Source organism: Bacillus rossius (genome assembly GCF_032445375.1).
Source record: "Bacillus rossius redtenbacheri isolate Brsri chromosome 9 unlocalized genomic scaffold, Brsri_v3 Brsri_v3_scf9_2, whole genome shotgun sequence".
NCBI classification, from domain to species: domain Eukaryota; kingdom Metazoa; phylum Arthropoda; class Insecta; order Phasmatodea; family Bacillidae; genus Bacillus; species Bacillus rossius.
Window position 1 is genome coordinate 38,260,879 of NW_026962013.1, and position 22,571 is coordinate 38,283,449.

A 22,571-nucleotide genomic window follows, 5' to 3' on the forward strand; every position below is an offset into this window, starting at 1 on the left:
GTTTTCTTTCTCGAACCTACCACTATTATATTATGTTTATTTTTTTTTCAATATCCTAGATAGTACAAAGGATCTTAGTCGATCTAATTACTCATTTTGTTGGTTGCAAATTTATTTAATGATTTCTGAACTTTTTCCGAATTAATAAGTCAATAAATACGAATTTCCAAGGTGGTGGTGTTGATTGCTTATAGGATGATGGTAGTAGAGGTTTTAAAGTCTCTTTAAGAATGTTGAACATGGTTTATTGAAATTATTATTTTTTACAAAAATTAAACATTATTGCATCGATCGGGTATCGTACCGAGGACAGGAACGGATCGAATCAATATTTAAATTAATGAGTGATTTATTTAATGAATTTTGGAACTTTTCCCGAATTTCTAGCTAAATAATTACGGATTTTCAAGATGGCGACCAAATTTCAAGATGGCGGGTGTCACAGTAATAAATGATTACTGCACTCTAGCGGATAAGAATTAAACTAACATGGTATCGGCACACTGTAGCAGACGAAAACAAGATGGTGGTCTCCAGCGGATGAAGACAAGATGTCGGACGTGACGTCATGTTACCTGACGATATATGTGCTATGAAAAAAAAAGTGGCGGGGGGAAGTCAGTCTGCCTGCAGCCGCCATTGAGGAAGGAGCCTGTCGCCATTTTTAATTTTTTTGCACTCGTCGGGTTCGAACCGAGGACTCCGAACTCCGTGTCGTAAGTGTTTGTTTTTTTAAATAATTTATTAAAATTTTATTAATTGATTTTTTTATGAATTTTAAAAAAAATTTCATTAAAATCGGATAATAAATAAAAAAGTTAAAGATGGCGGTCGTAACGAAAATTGCAACGGTGACATCATAATCCATGATGACGTCAGAGGCTTATCTGAGGCTGTAGTCATGGATGCTTAAGCCGCTATATGGACATTTCTAGACACCGGGATTTTTAAGGACTAAAAATGGGAAATTTTCCCTCGAAATGGGAATTTTTCCCTCGAAAAGAGAAATTTTTTATTTTTTTTATTTTTTCACATTTTTTGGTGGAATTTTTTTCCACAAAAATTGAAATTTTGAGGAATTTTGGGCAAATTTTGCCCAATTTTCGAGAATTTTGACACATTTTGAAGGTCAAATTCAAGGTCAAGGTCAAAGGTCAAGGTCATCCATTATGGCCGCCGTGACGTCACAATCCAAGATGGCGGACCGACAATCACAATCCACACAATCCACAGCCTGAAGCCTGGCGCAGGAGCCCCCAATATATACTACTGCAATTCGAATTTTTGCATATCTTATCATAACTTAATAAATTTATATGTTGAAATCAACTGTGTTCTCAGGTTGCTGCTAAGCTGTCATGGTCTCATAAAATATTTATTTACTAAAACTACCCATTTATGTAGAATACATCGTAAAATTTTATTTTAATGCATATGAATTCAGTTGTGAACTGATTTCGCACATGTCGTGCACACAGTCGAGTGCAGAACCATTGTTAATTGTGAACCCAAATTCACACCACGTTGAACTATAGAAAGAAAGTTGATTAGAGGGCATGTGTTAACGACATATATATATATAAATAAATATATATATATATAAATATACACAGGATAATTATAGAGTCTGTGAAACATTTCAAAAAATCGGTACAGTTAAATGGCTAAGAATTATGTAACAAATTATATACCACGTGAAAGAAAGTTTTTTTTCACTAGTTATAAATGTTCTTTGTGTTCACCTTGCGTCTCACGAAACACATCTAATCGATAGTCCAATTCTGCCCATACCCGACCCAGAATATCAGGAGTGATGGTAAGAGCAGCTGCTACGATGCGGTGTCTCAATTCGTCAAGGTTCTGTGGTAGAGGTAAAACACAAACACTATCCTTGATATATCCCCACAAGAAAAAAATCGCAAGGTGTCAAGTCCGGTGATCGTGGTGGCCACGGGAGTAGCACTTGGTCAGCGGCCGCCCCACGGCCCATCCAGCGATGTGGCAACGTCTCATTCAGACAATCTCGTACCACATTGTGGTAATGAGGTTGAGCACCATCTTGTTGGAAGATGAAGTCCCTGCTATCAGCTTTAAGTTGTGGCATAAGCCACAATTGCAGCATGTCGAGGTAGGTGATACCAGTGACAGTTCTCTCAGCGAAGAACAAGGGGCCATAAACTGTCTTGTTTGACATGGCACAGAACACGTTAACTTTTCGCGAATCTCGGACGTGTTCGAGAGTTGCATGTGGATTCTCTGTCCCCCATAAGCGTGTGTTGTGTCGGTTGACTCTTCCTGAGAGATGAAAAGTGGCTTCGTCACTGAAGATTAATTTTCTTGCAAAGTCATCGTCTTCAAGACGGTTCTGCATGGTAATGCAGAACTGCAGTCGGAGCAATTTGTCATCGTGGCTGAGGGCATGCAGAAGCTGCAATTTGTACGGCTTCACTCTTAATCGCTTATGAAGAATTTTCCACACTGTTGGCTGAGGGATGTACAGTTCTGCACTAGCCCGATAAGTTGACTTCTTGGGACTCAGCACCATCACGTCCCGTAAACAATTCACTGTCTGTTGTGACACGCCTGGCCGACTCGACCGTTTTGCATCGCACAAACAGCCGTCTTCCTCGAATTTCTTGTACCACTTCATTATGCTATTGTAAACTGGTGGTGTTTTGTTAAACTTGCCACGGAAAGCTCTTTGGACACTCACTACCGATTCGCTACGGGCGTATTCAAGCACATAAAAGGCTTTCTCTGCCTGGTTCGCAGCCATTTTCAGCAACTACATGCACTAGCGCCCCTGTCGGTTGTTTTTTTAAAATAGCTTTTTGGCGGTACATTCAAAAAAACTTTGGGAGTTGTTCTTTCACGCGGTATATAATTTGTTACGTTATTCTTTTCCATTTCACTGTACCGATTTTATGAAATGTTTCACGGACTTTATAAGTACCCTAAGCAATTGTATGGGAAAAATTCACATGCATAGGAAATTATCACATTGGTATGTCAAATGGTTTTTGAATAATAATTTTCGTCATATGTTTACGAACATTAACAAAAATTCCCCCAGAGCGAAGATGTACAATTGGCATCGTTCAGAATTTGAGCTTTGAGTTGGCATTACGTGGTTTACAGGCCGTTAAAAGGAAGATGTCTCGCGTGTTTACGCATCATGTACAATTTATCCCAAGTGTACGGTAATATAATTAGCGTTACCGCCTTTACGTTCATTTATGGTTCTAGCAGCCGGTCCGACTATATATATATCCCCCGTGAGCTCGTGTTTGCAGTTCTGTTTTACAACGCGCAGTCGAAGAGGGACTGTTTGTGGTCCCTCTCAACTTCACGCGCCATTCACCCCAATCCCATTGCATCAGCTACAATTCTCTTCCTCCGTTTTACACGTAGGGCCTATATGATTCCTCTTTACAGCAGCAGCATTAGTGCTCACCATGTCCCAGTAAACATGTATGGACATGGGGTCACCCAGAACAGTCTCTTTTTTTATGTATAGGATCAAGCCATTCGCATTTCAGCGGTATTATCCCGATATGTGTTTAATTACTCTCTGTAATTAGGTAATTATTTTACATTTTTTTTTGTTTTTGTTCTTTTTTTAATCCAAGCTTTATACTTCTCCGTGTATTTATATGATATCGTAGATTCATTCACGAGTGTCTTAAACAGATAGAAAATAATTTTTTTGAAGTTTTACAATAACCTTTAATAAATTTGGTACTTAACCACTAATGGACCTAAGGATTATTTTACCTTCAAACCCTAATTTTTAAACTCTTTGTATTAATGTTTGGTCGTATTAAAAATCGTTTCAGAAAATAGGGTTTTCAAACTAAAGGAATTAATGGTAGTTTTGTAGTAAAAATCATTTCTTTACACTCTTGGTCCGATGTTGCCTATTAACTAACTCGACCAATATATTACATCTCTATATTTTATGAATCAATCAGGAAGTAGGTAATTAGTACAAAATAACGGCAATTAACGTGTGCATAAAAAGTTATAACTACAAACATAAGAGATAACAATGGTTTTGGGGTCTATGGACCATGAAACGAAAAATTAGGCAAAATTTTCCAAAAGCTACACCATGGTGACGAATGCAATAGGAATTGTTTCTTTGATATCTACGTAAAATGCTGGATGTGTCAGGAGAAAGACTGGATTTGACACCATTGTACACTTCAACTGCGTTCTAATTGGACCATGGGTAGTTTTGATAGTTTTGAAAAGCCCCGAAGGACATTACAACATTCGAATGAGCTAATCGCTTGCAATACGACCGGGATGTTCAGCAGCCAATAGATAATAAAAAACGCCATTTATTTTTCGAAAAATGATTTCCAGACCTCCTGTTGCTAAAACTTTGTGGCATTAACTGTGTTTCATAGTTGGTTAGGTTTAGTTCAGGTGCATGTCTACTATCAGCACATCAATCACAGCCATGCAGTGTGGAAGCAAACGCGTCCTGAATGGTCCGGCCCAACAGGGCGATGGCTTCTCTTGCAGACGGCCGCCAATCACAAGGTAAACATTCGCTAGCGTGTGCATGCCTTATTTCAGTCTAAAGAGGTATAAGATATTTTCAGGAAAAAAAATACATGCTCCTACAACGGACACTGGTATATTTGTGTGTACGTGTGTGGAGATTATCTCGGTAATAGAGAATAATGCGAACATTGCGGATCTCTTTGTATAAATAGCCTTTGGCGTGTGTAGCAGAGTGGAGTAAATAGCTGAATACATAGGGCCATGCAGATTTCGCGAAAATATTTCGATACTAGATGAAAGTTAAAACACTGTAGCATCGTCTGTGTTTCGTTATTGGGTGAGTTTCTCCCAGGTACATATCGAGTGTAACAACACCACTCACAGTGATTCAGTGCGGAAGTAAACGCATTCTGAATGGCTCGGTCAAATAAGGCAACGACTTCTCTCGCGGACGGCTGCCAATCACAAGGAAGAAACCACAGGTGCGGGTATACCTTGTTGCAGTCTAATAAGCGTTCAGATCTTTTCGCGAAAAATGCCTGCCCCTATGAATACATCACACAGACAACTACAACAAGCATTTTACGCCAAAAAAAATTGATTCCCATTAGACTGCAACATGACATGCTCACCCCACCTGAGATTGGAGGCCGTCTGCAAGGGCAGCCATTTGCCTTATGTGACCGGGCCATTCAGGAGGCGTTTACTTCCGCCCTGAAGGGATGTGATTCCTGTAACAATTGTAAAACGTACCTGGAAGAAACTCAACTGTTCACGAAACACAAGATGGTGCTACAGCGTTTTAACTTTCAAGCTAGTCTCGAAATCCTTTTCGCGAAAAGTACATGCCCCTGGTTACATAACAAACAACCCAGTCGACGAATGTTGACTTAAACAAGTGCACAAAGCTAAGTCCCATGCCCTGCCGAGCTATAAAATGTAGTATCAAGGAAGTACTGAAAGCAATGGATAAATATTCACAAAAATTAAGATGGTGAGGAAGGAAAACCAACTTTCCATATCATTACCTTGAAAATATTTAGTTGAATCACTGCTTCCACAGCCAGCTGATATTTATATGATAGATACAACTCTATATGTAAGACATTTTTTGAAAGTTTTATCATCTTCTGTCAACCGGAACTGCAGTGATTAAGTGGGTCGACCTATGTGGAGTAATTGACAGCACGTTGGCTTACTGAGCAAGAGATTCCGGGTTCGAGTCTCGAATAAGACAGGATTGGGGACAGGATAAATTCACGGGTTAATGTCGCGATTGGCTAGAATTAAAATACATGTACCTTTACGTTGCTTTTGTTATTGACTCACTGTTCATCTGGACGATTATGAGCCAATGAAAAACCATCGTTCAGAGAAATATCGAATCAGGAATCACGGAAAAACAAGTTGAGACGACTCGCAAGTCAGCAGCCGGTGAACTGGCGTTATTTGCCCGAGTATACAGAGGATTGTTGAAATTATCCTGAAGGTCATCGAAACCGCGAACTTTCCAGTCCCTATTCATTATAAACTTGGCTCGTTGATTAGGTAAAAAAAATCGAAAATTTGTCACGGACGTGGGAGGCATCTTAAGAAATTGTTTAGGATAAGCTTTTTCGTGTTTTACCCACTGCAATCTGGTTAATATTTCACCATAAATAGAACCACATTTATCTCGCGGATTCAACGGGTAGCGGAGTAGACTTGAAGCATATATACTTCTGCTTCACGTTGATTAATGTACTACATAGATCTTGACATTCCCTTGACGATCCTTAGCCAGTTATAAATAAGGAAAAGAAGTGGTTATCCAATCACATACAATCTACCAATATGCGTAGCTTTGATGTAGACCAACGAGGATCTTTAAAAAAAAAGTGTTTGTGTAAACTTAATTCGTAAAATAACATTGGCTCTAGTAATAAAGAAGGGGAATAACGAGTTACAATAAATTAAAAAAAATGAAAATTTGTGGGTCCTTTAATGTGGTTCATGATTACTTTCGATTTCAAAATCCTCTTGAAAACAGCCTTTCAAATTGGGCCGGTTCGGTGGTGCTGAAGAATCAAATTACGTCAGAGAAAATACACTCCTGCCACGGGTTTTTGGAGAGGGGAAAGGGGGTGGACGTAAAAGAAGTAAAAGTAAAGGGCAATTCCCGTCTGGGAGCGATATTCGACGTATAGAAAGGAATGTGTTAAAACCGCGCACCGCCCGACTCTGAGGGAGGCTTCAGTAAAAGCCGCCAAAGAAGTCGCTCGACAGGAAAAACCTGCGGATGAGAAAACGCGGGCGGTTCGGGGAGATTCGCCCGAACGTGAAATTTGAAAATTGAGAACTTTACTGCCGCAGCATCCCCCTGGGTGCACCCTTTCCCCCATCTCTGCTATTTTTTCTGGATTTAAAATGCCCGGAGAATTATTAAAATAAAAAAGGGTGTTTGGCGGTAGCGCGAAGGGAATGTTTGAACTCCTGTGGAATCTTATTTTCCGAAGGCGGTCGGAGCTGCCGTCTACTCGCTCCTTCCTGGCGCGTCCCGTCCTGAAGAAACAGGAAAATAGGAGGGTGGCAGTATTTTCTTAGTTTCGCCTTTCATCCCGGCCGTAGAACAATAAGGACATAAGACAACGGCTGCAAGAATACCTTCAATACTTCCATTTCGAACTCCCCGACGGCTGGAAACACGAAAGTTAAGCGGATTCTTTTGATGCCAGGCTAAAATCCACAGAATTATACCGAGAAAAAAAAATTCTGTGCTTTTACAAAAGATTATTTTGGAAACCAATTGCCAAAAAATTGGTTGTAATACTACAAGAATGATATTGTAAATTTGTACAACACATGGCTAAGGTTATTTTTACATATATGAAATACGTTTTACAAGATAATACTAAGTATTTCTAGCGACAATTGGCACATAATTTTATATTTTAATCGAGTCAAGATAATTCTTTCAAACCATGGAAAATACTGTGGAATATTTAATATTTGAATTTATTTATTCTTACTGTGCATATTATGTGCGCAGTTAATACTGGAAAGCTATTCAGGGAACGGTTTGCAAATAACTTTAACTATTGGAGGTACTGGGACAACACACAGGACAAAATCCCGTGTAATAATACGAATCCAGTATTACTGCGAACACTTTTTTGCAGTATATAGTTATTTTCATATAAATGTACAAATTGACAGACATGTAATTTTACATGAATATTTATTTTCCATTTACAACAAAAATTATAGTGTATGTACACTCCACCCTCTATGTTTCCTATGTACACCCCACCTTCTTATGTTTCCTATGTACACCCTACCCTCTTATGTTTCCTATGTACACCCCAGCCTCTTATGTTTCCTATGTACACCCCACCCTCTTATGTTTTTATCGGCTGATTTCTTACTGTAGAGTTTTCCCTTCTAAATGGGTCTAAGTGATGCAGCTACTCTACTACTAGCTGGCAGTTGACTGACACACAGTCCCACAGGGTAGTGGTAAGAGAACTTTGATACATTCATCAAAGCCTTGCAGAGGTATAAATGTTTGCAGTATAACTAGTAAAAAGAAAAAAAATCCACGAAATTTTTGGGTCTATATCTACGGCTATGCGATATTATTTAACACGAAAATATTACCCTTTAAGATGGTTTGAAATAAGTGTAACTTCTTTTCACGTTTTTGGTGGGATAAAACATATTTAACATACCGTATAGCTATATTCCGGTGAATAAAAGTTATTTTGACTAACCCAAATTCAAGTGCGGGACAAACCTTTTTTTCGTCCGTCAGCAACAAGATAGGAAATACACGCTGCAGACTTTAACAAATTTGTATTGAATTATAGTGCCACAATTATAACGTGAATCCATTTCACTTCAGGCTGGACTCAACGTCCTATACATTTTATCAAAGAATTTTATTCGAGAAATAAAGAATGGCTTTGTTGCATTTAAAATGCTCTAACATATTACGTATAAAGTTCTAAACTTGTGTACCACATTCAATTTTTATTTTTGCAAGGGCCTCGGACCATCTCACACTATGAAATAATTCTTTCTTTTTTCCACAGCAAAGGGTTTGTTTATGTTGCTGCCAACAACATTTTTTGTCTGATGTACAAGTTTCCATTGTAATTTAAAGAGTGCAAGAACTTTATTAATGACAAAAGTTAGTACTGTTGCTGGAAAGAATATATAGTACTACAAATCAAACTATTGCTAGCTTTAAGAAGGATAGATGTCCAAATAAACCAATCATTAAAAAAAAAGTTATCGGAATAACTATAATAGAGTTGAATTCGTGTTTGATTTAATTGAGTTGAATAGAAATATGTTTGAATTTTTTTTTTTCATGAATGAAGTTGTTTGTACAACTTGTCTAGCCACGCCACTGACGGTGACCCCGAGTGAAGTCGAACGTCTCAATCGACGGCCTGCCCTCGAGAAGACGGCAGTCCTCACCACGTGTCGCCGGAGTCCCTCAGACCCGACAGAGAGAGAGCGAGAGAGGGTGAGCGAGAGAGAGAGAGAACTCTCTGCAATGAGCTTATCCCCTCCCCCCGCAAGCAAACAGACCACAATGAGCCGCGTCTTGCCTCGACCGTGATTAATCTGAATGCTACGAGATCCTCCAAGCCCTCCTACCCCTCCGCACCACCCTTGTTCAGACCTTCTTTGTTGCGATGAAAGAGATGCTGCGGGACAATGGACCGCGCCATCTCGCGAGAGGGTCTCTCTCTCTCTATCTCTATCTTCACCCCCTCACACCCCCACTTCGCCAACTCACAAGAGTCGATGTCCGTCCGTCGGTCAGCTCTCCCGACGACTACACGGCGTTCTCTGTTCGTCGCCATCTCTGTCTTCTCTCTCTTTGTCCCATTGTCACTCCCTCTCATTTTCGTTCGTCTCTTGTCTCGTCCCCGCATCTCTGCCGGGAATTGACGCCCGCCTTCTAAGGCTTTCACGCTCGTTATTACGTTAGTCGCGCCGGCAGGTCGATTCTCTTTCTTTTCTTCTTATTATATCCGGGCGTGGATAGCTGAGATAAATACCGTGCATATTTTTTCTAATACGATCGCGTAATCAACTACGATTATAATTCAGAAGCCTGCAATGATGTTGTGATTTCTTTTTTGTAATCAAAAAGGTTTTTTTATTCAACGCACGAACGAATTTATTTGTAAGTTTGCATGCATTAATGTGCATATGAATGTGATTGTACGACAGTATGCACATTTAATGCAAATGTGTTTTAGCTACGCCTGAATGCCTGTGCTGTGCAATTATATACGTAGGATATACGACTAATCACATAAACGTGCTTATTTTACGTAAACAAGAAATAAAAGCGGATATTAGTAGCAGGGCAAAAATCGTGGATTAAAAAAAATTGAGGTTTGTTTCTAAAAGAAAATTACCTAAAATCGCATGCTTCTTACATTTTTAATATTTAATGTAATATAAAACATGTTAAGTTGTGCAAAAAAATTTAAAACCTTGACGTTTCACCTGCACAGAAAATAGATGTCTGGTTTTACAAAAAAATCCTTTGGAAACTGTCGCTAAGAAATAGTTTGTAGCACTACAAGAAAGAAATTGTAACTTTGTACAACATGGCTATGATTATTATTTCATACCGGTATGTGAATTTTTTTTCGAGATAATACTGATTACTGCAAAAATTTCCCCGTAATTATATAATTCAATTGAAGATTCATGCAGGCATAATTTTTTAAACCATGTAAAAGATAATTGGACTATGTTTTAATCATGTTTATAATGTGCGCAGTTAATGCTGGAAAGCTATTCAGGAAACAATTTACAAATGACTTCAACTTTTGGAGGTACCGGAAAAACACAAAGCATCAATTCCCGGGTACGAATCCGAACCCAGTATTACTGCGAACGTTTTGTATGTTTTGTAGTGATACAGTTGTTTTTATGTAAATTTACAAATTTGAAGATATCTATAATATTAAATTAATATTTCGGTTATATTAACAAATAAAATACAAAGCATTCCACAAATCATAATTTAAACAAGAACTTTCAATGCCCCATCACTGTCGATCACGGCGAATATCGCTGAATCATTAGCTTCTAATCGAGTATTAGCGTTTGAATTTAAAAAAAAAAAAAAATTCAAATGTGACTTGACTGACATAGAAACCGTATGCTTTTTGACATTAGTATCAGGACATGAGAACAACACAATATATTGCTTCAATTTTCATCATTATGGAAATTTTTTGTTTTCAGAAAAAGGTAAATGAGAGAAGCTAGTAGCTTAGAAGTGAATTTAATATAATGAAGAATTTTCGTTTTGATAATAGCTAATAGCTTCTTTACATTATTTTACGGTAATGAAAACTTCAGGAAAGTGAAACAGAGTTTTCATTGCGTATAAATAGCACAAGTTGAAAAATCTGCTTCACATTATAAGAACATATTTAAATGGTCATATGAATGAAAAGCCCAGTCAATGTTTACATCAAATCTTCCAAAATCATGCTGTTATATTTTTGTGATATGTTGTTAGAACCTATGACAATAGTAAAACATCACTTTTGTCGCTTCGAAAAATCTGTGCGATTTGCGAATGCCCAAAAAACAGCTCATTTTTGGCACTTTTTTGTTTTTTCTGAGTATCTCCTAAAGTATGTTTCCTACATACATTGTTATTATTTAAGTAGAGTACGTTTGAAACAATTTAAGCCTACGCCAAAGTCCAATCTTCCAGAAGTTTTCCATATACATCTCTTCGAAAATTTGGCAATTTTTTCAAAAAAAAATGTAAATATTTTCGGTTTGGCTACGTATCTTGTCAAATATTGGAAAAAAAATTCATCCCACAAGGAAATTTGCAGTTAATTATTTGTAGTAAATTGTTAAACTATACTTTGAACTCAGGAATGCCTATAGGCCCAATAGTTCCCTTGATGGCATTAAAACAAAATTCAGAAGGAAAAATAATTAATTTAAAAAAATATGTAATTAGTTCACATAACTAGATTTAGTTTTTATTAAAATTTTGTAATTAAAATAAATAATCTATAAATGCAAAAAAACTTAATCTGTTACATTTTAACTTTTTTTGACTGCCTTGGCTTTGAGAAATCTTCGGTGACTCTCTAAGCAGGTGGGGGCAGATCCTAAACTCGTTCGGCAAAGATTGACGTGGATTCGTCTTCACCGTCGATGGAATCCTCAATATAAACTAATGGAACATTCTCACATGTTTTGCTAAAGCGAAATTTACGTAGTGCTGACCATTTCAATCAGGCTTTGTGGCCACTGCATCCATTTATGCATTACAAGATATCAAGCGTAGTAGATTCTAGGATGAGACCCTGATCGTAGATCTTCCAACACCAATCTGTAGGGTACTTGTTACCCTCCAACCACGTCTGAGCTCTGTGGTCATTTATATAAGAATGGTGGTTTGCTTTGTCTTCCGTTGAGGAAAAACAAGCAACGTAACATTGTTATGTTTGCCGAATTTATGAAAAGTTGGTAGCGGAATCTCTTTGAAGTGTCCTTCTCAAAACTACCCCCTACAAGAGCTACAAAGCATAATATAAAGGAATAATCATGCAAGACTCCCAGCTTTGGCTGTGGTCTCATGCTGGAAACTGGCTACAGGAAAACTGAAGCCATTTTTGGAGGTGGAATTTATTCTGGAGGACGCTGGACAACTTTGATATATTTTCAGCCAGATCGATACATCACTTGTCTGGCAGCCATTTTGGGATATGTTTCCAGAGGGGATATCTTTCAGGATTTTATGAGCGAGCACAACCATGTCGCAAACTGGATAGGTTACCTTTACAAGGGGATAACTTTCAGGATTTTAAAGCAGAAAATAATATGCCTTTTAAAAAGTTGGAAAGGGTACCTTTCCAATTTATTTTCTGATGTGTCATTGTACAGAAAATCCTGAAAGGTACCCTTTCCGAGGGGATACCTTTCCATTGCATATTTGCATTAAAACTGAAACATTTTAAGATATCGGAAAGGGTGCCGTTCCAGTTTCTACCCAGCTACACTACCGCTACAAAAAGCATGAAAGGTACCCTTTCCAAGGGTATATAATTCAACACCCCCCTCCCCCCTCCCGGGTGAAACATTGTACTTTTGGAAAGTGATGTGTCAATGATTTCCCTATTAGCGTCTTGCACCGGCGCTTGAGTGTAGGTGCTGCACCCTGGTGCTTCGGCGATCTTCGGACATGTTCGGCTGTGGTACTTCGTGTTTAATTCGAAATTTTCCTTCCCCTCCCCCCTCTCTTTTGAGTGTATGCTTCCTGTGTCGACCTTCCCTTGTGTTGTGGATAGCTAGGCACGTGCATGGTAACTATTTAAGCCCGTGCAGTGCATTTTCATAGTTCTTGAACGAGTGCATTAGTTTCAAAGACGATGCAGCGGGGTCTGATCATGGGCGCAGGTGAGTTTATTGATTGTTGTTGTGCACGGCATCTGGTGGCGATACCATTTAAGTGTATAGTTTAAAGTGTTTTGGTTGTATTACGTTTCGGTAGCCATTGACTGAATTTTGTTTGGCTTTCATGTTCTTTATCTTGTAATGATTGTTCTCTAGAGTTTGTTTGTCTGAGCGTACATGCAACCACAATTGGCACCTCCGTCTTGCATCCGTCTGATGTCTTGTCTTTGCTTTAGGGCAGGTGTGCTTTCTCAGTGGAGTACGCAGAATTATTCCGTGTCATGGGATTTTAGAATTTTATACACTTAAGTCCTTAACTTTCTATCACGCTGGATTGAATTGGCCAGCCTGTCATTGGCTTGTAATATGGTTTCCTTGGATCTGCGGATCTTGCTTAACGACGCCGAATTTTGAAAGCTTAGCTTAGAAAATGTGGCAGCACTTAACGTTCAGTTGCTGAGTGAGGCACTTCTTTCAGCAATTTAAAAAAGCTGTGTTTAATTTTTGTTTGTCAGCCACAAGTGCTGGAAGGCTGTGTGTGAGTTATTATATCGTTTCCAGCGCTCTAGTAGGCATGTTTTAGAGTTTATAAACTCAGTAAATAGAAAAAAACTCTGTTATTTTACAAAAAATTCTTTGGAAACCGGTCTCCAAGAAATATTTTGTAATACTACAAGAAAGATGTTGTAACTTTTTACAACCCATGGCTATTATTATGTTTGTATACCGGTATATTAAATACGTTTTTCGAGATAACACTGAGTGTTTATTACGAAAGTTGGCGCATAATGCTATATTTTTTTTGATGTTTCATTCAAGCATATTAAAAAAACCATGTAAGGGATTGTGGAATATTCAGTAATTTTAATTTATTTATTTTTATTATGCTTAATTATGTGCGTAGTTAATACTGGAAATTTATTCAGGGAATCGTTTACAAATAACTTTAACTATTGGAAGTACTGGGACAACTCAAAGGATAAATGCTCGGGCAAGAATCCAAACCCAGTATTACTGTTCCGCGCTGGTAAATTGGTTATGGTTGTCCTTGAGACGTCTAAAATGATTGTCAACTCAAACGTTCTTTGGCGGGAAAAACGAAGGGCGACACGTAATTTTTATGGTGACGCAGATCCTTTGAGATTGCAATTACGACGAAAGTCATTAATTGGTGATTTTAATGTAGCTGAATTGTAATTTTAGACTATATTGACAGGCTTTATATGTATTATTGCCACACTTTCTCGATGTAATTATCTTTATTCGTGTATATAATACTAATGTGTGTCCCCGCGGTGATTTTTTTTTAATTATCACGTCACGTAGTAAAAAGTTATCAAACATGAAATAGTTATTGATTGTAATAGAATAAATAAATTAGAGTATGCATGTGGTACATAGTAGTACTGGTAGAAGTGGGTGTTGGTAGAAATGGGAGCGCACCTTATATGGTTGCACTTGGTTGAGAAAAAATATGTTTTTATTGTTATAGGGCCTATATATAGCTACCGTCATCGTAGCTAGATAAAATATATACCATTTTTTAAATCTAATCTTAAACTTATAAACACAAAGCGTTTCTTCAAAATCTGTCCAGTAGTTTTTGCACGATACTCAAACAAACAAAGACTAATATTGAATAATAATATAAAAATTCAATGAAAATATAGTTCAATAAAAAATGTTTGTATTCAAACCATTATTAACTCAATAGTAAAAAATATATATTGATACCAAATTTATATGTATGATGATTTTCAAAATTAATATCATTGATTTTTATTTGATTTAAACTTTAATCTATGAATTTGTTTTTGTCCATCAAAATTTTGATCAAAATTATAAAATAGATATTTTAAACATTGATAAGAATGTGATGATGAAAGAGTTCTAAAATTATTTAAAAATGATTACTTTGACACTATAGTTACTGATTTATCAATAAAGTAATTAACTGTTTGATTTTTTATCGAGTCAATTAAATTAAGACTACAACTACAAATGAAGAATATGCCGAGAAATATTTCTGGTAAAATTAAATAGTTCCAAGTCCGTAGGACACTAGGATTACATCTTCATCTAAACTGAGCTGAGACAAGCGAATAATACTGTAGGAGCTTTGTTTGTGGGACTCCAAGGGGATTTCTTTAACAACCGAGAGTGGCGGATTGGGGCCGCATGAGGATTAAGTCCAGCTTCGGTAAGAGAGACTCCAGCTGACCGGCAGCTGGGTGACAGTCGGACAATCGGACTTTCAACTTGTAGTTAGTTCGTACGCTCATGAATTAATGAGTCAATCCGGTAGTTGTTATGGAAACATCGCACCCGTTATTCTTCATGCTCCTTAAGGGGTGTGCCTAGTCAGGGGTGTACCTTTGTTAGCGAGGCGGGATGGTAAGTGCCAAGATGGCTGGTGTTTCCTTTAAGTTCAAGTCTCTGAACTGGCGCGCAGTCTTCTTGTCGTGCATGTGGCAACTATGAGATTTGAGCGGTCACCATAACATTACATGGCGGAGAAATTTAAGTAAAGTTGTATTGCAAGTCCCTTGAGTGATTTCATGAATCTGTAACGGGAGATTCATGCCAAATAATTATTCCGTAAACACCCGCTCAAACCGTCTTCACGTTTCTTTAAATACTGTTTAGAAACGAAATATGAAAACAGGGCTACTCATCCGTCCTCGGGGTATTCTTAAATGTATTTCGTAAACAGACACCACTCGGATATATGGAGTAGTTTTTAAATCGCGTTTTTTTTTTTTTTTTTTTTGTAGCTCTGCACGCCGTATGTACGCCCGGGTAGGCGAGGGGCTGGTTTGGAAGACACGAAGGTTTACGAAAACGCCTGAGCTGACTGGCAGCCTGGGCGACCAGTACTGCCGCCCGCCGCCAGGTGCGCATGCGCCGCTGATACCAACTCAGACGCACACAAACACCAATGCGGGAAGCAAGGTACAAGCAAGCTCCAGAACCCAGTATGTTTGGACTGATGATTCCATTTTTTATGTCAAAGATGGCAATACTTAATGAAAATGTAGCAATGCCGTTTTGTTCATATTTTAACCCCGCATGAATGAGCTCAGGTTTTTTTTCTGTGTATATTCAGGTTTAACCTGGGCCCAACTTAATTGGTTAGCCTATAGTCTAGAGTTTACGTTAAGGTAGTTAGTCATGGCATCAACCGCTGCCCCGGCTGGCCAATCCCCGCACAACGTGCGCGATGCATACTATCCTTTCTGCATGGCTGAAACCCAGTGTAACCCAGACCCCTCCCAAACAAGTACACTAAGTTTTAGTTAGGTTAGGCGGGTGGGGGAAATTGAAAACGCCCTACACGCTGTTGGCCTCTGGGTCGGCCGCAGACAGCCAGACGCGCCTGGACCCAATGTTGGCCTCTGTGTCGGCCGCAGACAGCGACCCGTGGAAGAGCAGCGGCGGCCCTGGGGAAGGGGAGGGGGAAACGAAGGGCAGCCGTCAATGAGACAACACTGGCGTGAAAGGCAGGCCGACAAACGGTCACTTCCTCCCCTCGACGGCTTTAGCATCACAATGGCCCACGCGGACCGGGGACTACAGAACATACGAGGATCGTCAATGACGAGCGCGTGTGTGCGTGCGTGCGTGTGTCGTCCCACGCAATTTCCCCCGGCGTCAGGGGGCTCTCCGCTCGACAATAACCTCTGGCGGCACCTTTGTGCGCGCACACTCGGCCCCCACAGAGTAAAGTGTCATCGGAACAACGATGTATACAGGTCTCGGAGGTACCACTCGACAAAGGTTTACTTTGTTACGTCACATAACCCGGCACTCAAACACCGTGTGCCAACAAAGACGTTTCTCGAGTTTTTTTTTTTTTTTGTGTCTTCTCGTCTCGTTGACGAGTGACTGACACGCATGACAAACAAACATACAAGGCAGGCGGGAAAGAATCGGCCATGTTATGTTTGCGTGATCAAGTCGATGTTACGTGTCTAGCGGCTGCCGCCTCATTTAACCAGCCCGCCGGGTCGGACGTGATTCGAACGAATGTTTTGTCTTTGGCTTCTAGTTCGTTCAGGGCGTGACCTACAACCCGCAATAAAATTATAGAAAGAGATTCAAGCGTGCAACCACGTTGTATTGAGGTGAAGCAGGCAGGTGAACGACCGCGGAAGTATCTTAACTCTTAACGGACATTCAAACCTCGCATATGCCGTTTTATAGCGTTTACAACTAGGACTACGCATTACAACGTCAATCTGGAGGGGAAGAAAAATTGCACAGTCTGTGTGATGGCAGACTGGAGTATCACATTCCCCCCCCCCCCCCCCCTCAAATTACTACTATTGGGAAATCTCTGCGATTTTCCTGGAGCATTTCCAATAAATTCGATGACTTTCCCTGACCAATCACAACTTTTTCTGACTTTCCAAAATGTGGACAACCTGGTAAAGTATATTTTCCGTTTTTTTTCCTTTATTTCTTACATAAATCTAAATAGTTACTCCGATCGCGAAAAAAAAATTGCCCACTTAACCTTACAAATAAGAGTAATATTTTTGTCTGGATGGGATTCCGGAAAATTACTCTCATCCCCCATTCCCGTACCCCTTTAATCAGAATTCGGTGCATATTGATGATGAAATTTGATTAGTTATTGCATTGTTGATTTCTCAGTCTCCATGGCAACAGCTATTGAATTGTTGCCCTTCGATTTCAAGTGAGTGCTGTTTCCCATAAGAACTACCATATGCTGTGAGTTCCAACAAGGCGCAGGAGCGATCACTTTGTGTGGATGGTGTTTACTTGGAAGCGCCATGCTTTTAAAAGGAAGCCTACTGTTCACAGGGATGAAAGCCACGCCCTAACAGTTCCGAAGTTCTTTGAAGTTTGCCGATCTCCCGTGAATAGAACTCCATATTGCAAGGATTTATATATTTTACTGTCATAGAGTAGTTTAAATAACACTAATCTAGCCAACCTTTTATCATAGTTACGATAGCTAACCCAACCCATCCTCCCGGATCAAAATAGAGAAGCATTTGTAACAATGACCGAACCTAACCTAACCTAACGTAACCTTTTAATTCGATTAACTTCGGAACTGTGTGGGTTGTGGTTATGGCTTTCATACGTGTGAACTGTAGGCTATCCTGTTTTTAAAATAGGACAACTATACGTGGCTTGCTCAAGAGTTCGGCACGCTGGATAGATAGTTTGTTTGTTTACGTTCTGGTAGAACCAACTAAAAACATTGTGTGCTCTCGAGATTTGAATACAATGTTTAAAATGTATAAAAAATATTATGTTTGTTTTCTAAATATATAAAAATTTGTTGTCTACATTTTTGTTGTTTCAATAAAAACTAAAACAATTATTCCCATCAGACTGAAAGAAACCTCTTCACGACGCATAAAGCCGGGTGAAGCCGAGCACTTCAGCTAGTTTAATAATAAATTTAAGTCTTGCCGAGGTGCTGGGATCGAACTCATGACCCTCGCCACGTGTGTGTGACGTGAAAGCAGTCATGGCCGCCGCATTGTAATTTTTTTGCAAATGGAACAGAAATTTCTATTTAAAATTACAGACATTTGTACATTTACATGAAATGAATTGTATCACTACAAAATAGTGTTCTCAGTAATAGCTTTGAATATATATACTGTATAGAAGTCGCGAGTGGATAGGATTTACTCTACGTTTTTCAAGAGCGTAAAATGAGCAGCTTGGGAACTTCACCGCTGCAGTGCGCTGCCGTAACGCCCTGTATCGTCTTAGTTGTTGTGTACACGTTAGAATGCAGCACTGTCGCCCGCTGTCATTCCCCGCACCCCTCATCCATCATTCACTGCAGCTCGAGGTCGTTCAACGGGAGGGGGAAGGGGTGTTTGAAGAGTTCGGCACTTGTCCGCTAGGGACCACCACAAGTCGATACCCTAGAGATGGTGGCGATTGCGGCGGTGAATTAACCAACTACCTCAAAACCGTATTAGAAATTTTAACCTGGGCTGGCGACTTCTATACAGTATATATATTCAAAGGTAATAGTGTGTTTTTTATTCTTACCCGGGCATTTATGCTTTGTGTTATCCCAGTACCTCAAATTGTAAAAAAAAAATATTAATAAATTAATTAATTAATGTAAACGGTTTTTGAATAGCTTTCCATTATTAATTGCGCACATTAATAAGCATAATAAAACAAAATTAAGTATAATTATTGAATATTCGATTATCTTTTCCATTGCTTAAAAAATTATGCTTGAATGAAACCCTCAATTATAATTTAAAATTATGTACCCATTGTAATAAATACTCAGTATAATCTCTAAGAACGTATTTCATGCATACGAAGATAGCCATAGCCGTGTGTTCTGCAAATTATAATATATTTCTTGTAGTATATTACAAAATACTTATTGGTAAGAAGTTTACAAAGGAATCTTTTGTCAATACAAAAAAAAACATTTCTGTGCGGGTTTCAAGGCACATACTAGAATTTTTAACTGCAATATAAGACGGTATGAATTTATTATTCACAGATCTCTGTTTTGATGTATTATTTGGATGTTGGACAAAAAACTTAAATTTATAAGTAAGTTTTCTATGCTATTTACTTTTTTTCACTGGTATACTGGTCATTTGTTGATAATATTTTGTATACAATTGTGAATTTCTTAATTTATTGTATTACTTATTTTAGTCGGATTATCTGAGGTACTTAATTGGATAACTTTTAATTTGTGTTTATTAAATTAAATTTTAGTCATATTTTCTCTTATTTTTAATACCTGTAGAATAAACAAATTGCCAGTCAAAAATTATTTCTAAAAAAATTTTATAAATTTTATAAATGCACAGTATTAATGACTTCAAATATGACATTCAATAGGAAGTTTTTGGTTTGATTTTAAATAATTTTATAAAAATGGAGGAGCATTCATGGGGTTTTTGTTTTCCCCGCTGTGAGATGATCTACCAAGTTAGTGACAGTGTAGAACAAATATCTAAGTGGTTTATCTGAATTAAAAGTATATACAAATATTTTTATTTTAAATTTAAGTGTGTTAGCATTATTTTCAGATTTTTTATAAGATTCGGGAGAGTAGTAATTGTACCAGCAACTTACACCACAGGATTATGCACGAATGACAAGGAATAAATATTACCAGGGCAGTATAATTTGAAGGATATGAGTCTTCGACCTTTTTAGCTTGCAGTCTGTAAGACCGGCGCATGGTATCCATTTTTATTCCTTCGTGCATGTGTTTTCGGAACAAAACTTCGTGTGTAAGTTGTAAGTAAATTTGTAAGTTATGTATGCATAAATTAGCAGAATATATATATTTTTTTTTTATGTATTTTAAGAGCAATTTTAAGTATATGTACCTACATAGACCACAAAACTAACATAAAAAATTTTTTGATGACCTATTCAAAACTTTTAATTTATATTTTTTAAATAAGGTAATCTGCACGCTTTGAATTTTTTAATGGCGTATTGCCTATATCTATATTAGATAGGGTTTGTGCAAAGGGGTTAGTGATTAAAAACAATTTATTTGACATACGCTATTGCTGCAAGGGACTGTGTCCAAGAAATATATTTTAATCAATCTTCTCCATTGAAAGAATTATTCAAAGAATAAGGTGGTAGGTAGTGGCGAGTTAGCGAGTCATCGCAAACCAGGTATGGATTCCGCCTTCAAAAACAGTGGCACCAGTACAGCGCTACACCAACGAAAAGAGGATTGCCTACCGCGCATGGCGCTAAGGCTAAGTAAGGAAGCTTTGAACAGACATCAGAATGCTTTCTTGCCGTTGCCCCCTCACGAGTTGGGAACCCTTAAACTATATAGATAATTAATTATTGATAAAAAATAACAGTAACATTAAAACGGGTCGTGTGCACAATATTTTGCAACCATGTTTTCGTAACTACTTAGTCACCACCACGTTAAGAACGGTCATGTTCAGAGTAGGAAAATAAAAATATTGTTACGAAGATACTAGAGACGAGACAATCCAGTAAACCCGGTGCGCCGGCCAGCAGGGGGGGGGGGGGAGGTTCCAAGTGTGGCCCCACTTTCTCCGGAAGAGATAGCGCCAGCATGCGTTTGTTACCCTCAAGGGACATGGCTCGAATCTTATTTCTGGAAAAATTTGTTTGCTTTTTTAATAAAATAATAATAGAATTATATAATATAATAATGTTTAATCAGCTCAATAAGGTTAAGGTTTGTTTGTATGAAGTATTTACAGACTGATATCAGTCGTTTGAGCAAAAAAACATACAAACTTATACTTAGTGTCATAATATGTGTTTTGAAATGTTTCGGGTTGATATTTTAGTAATGCCATAGAAGTATAACTTCTGACATATGCTGAAACTTTAAAATATGGATTGTTTTGTGAATTTTAACAAGATGGGCAGTATTTTATTATTACGCTATATAGTCAGAGTTAAGCTGAACATGAGCTAAATAATATAAAATGTGCTATTCATTTAGTCAGTAGAAATTTCTTCGTAATTATGCCAACAAAGAATATACTTGGATCAACTATAATCAATAATGATTAACTAACAATAAATATTACTTACTGTTAAAATAATCATACTATAAAATGTTAAATTAAGATTTTCAGGACCCTTACTGTAGCGTGAAAACAATTCTAACTACAATTAATACGCGTTTAAAAAAGTTAATCAAGTTCGATAAATTGTATTTTAACCACTTTTATAATATTACATAGTATTATCAACAATTAATTCAATTTAATTACAAGATGACACAGCTTTTATTTCTTTTTCAAATATTTAAGAAACCTAACTTGTATGTATATTTGTTAGAAATTATATTAAACTATAAATAAACCATCATGAGCTAAAAAAATTATTATTCACTTCTAAATAACAGCTCGGGATATAACAAATATTATTGATCAATCAATACTGTTAATATTAACAATAAATATTACACACTGTTTAAATACCCACACCGAAACGAAAATATGTTCAGTAAATATCAAAGCTAGGGTTTATAATAATAATAATCAGTTTTTAATTTAAATTTTTTTATGTAGATAAGATGTGATCGAGCATTCTAAGAGACTGGCTTTGTAGTAAATATCACGTTATCATTGAGTAATATTGCAACAGATTCTGCCAATAGGCTACATAGACATACAGCAATGTATTCATATGCATTGAGAATTTTCTGCCGTCGAATGAATGCACAATGAGTAACAGGTCCTCCGCTCCGCGATGCGAAAACTAAACGGCACGGACCTACCTCACAGTAATTCTTTACATTACAAACAAATTGCCACAAATTAAAAATAAAAACAATAAATATTTCATGCCCGGGATCTGTTTAAAAAATTTTAAACTAGCATATTATTAATTTAATTTTACATATTTACATGCTTGTGGGCTCATAATTATAAAATGGTGTCTGATTTAGCTAATCAAGTAATAATTATTCACAAATAATTAAGCTGTCAAATTAAAATGTGAAAAGCATTGTACTTGCCAAGAATAATTAGTTACGCAGCTAAAACAATACTCATACAACATTTTTTACAGTACTTATTTACACAAGTAATTGAAATAATACATATACAAATAATACTTGAAAGAAC

The 22,571-nt window shown here is 37.6% G+C and overlaps 1 protein-coding gene across 1 annotated transcript in view; it reads right to left on the reverse strand.

The window, feature by feature from the left end:
• LOC134542951 (uncharacterized) overlaps window positions 1-22,571 on the reverse strand; it is a 647,441-nt gene that overhangs the window by 81,659 nt on the left and 543,211 nt on the right. The gene's annotated exons all lie outside the window — the stretch shown is intronic.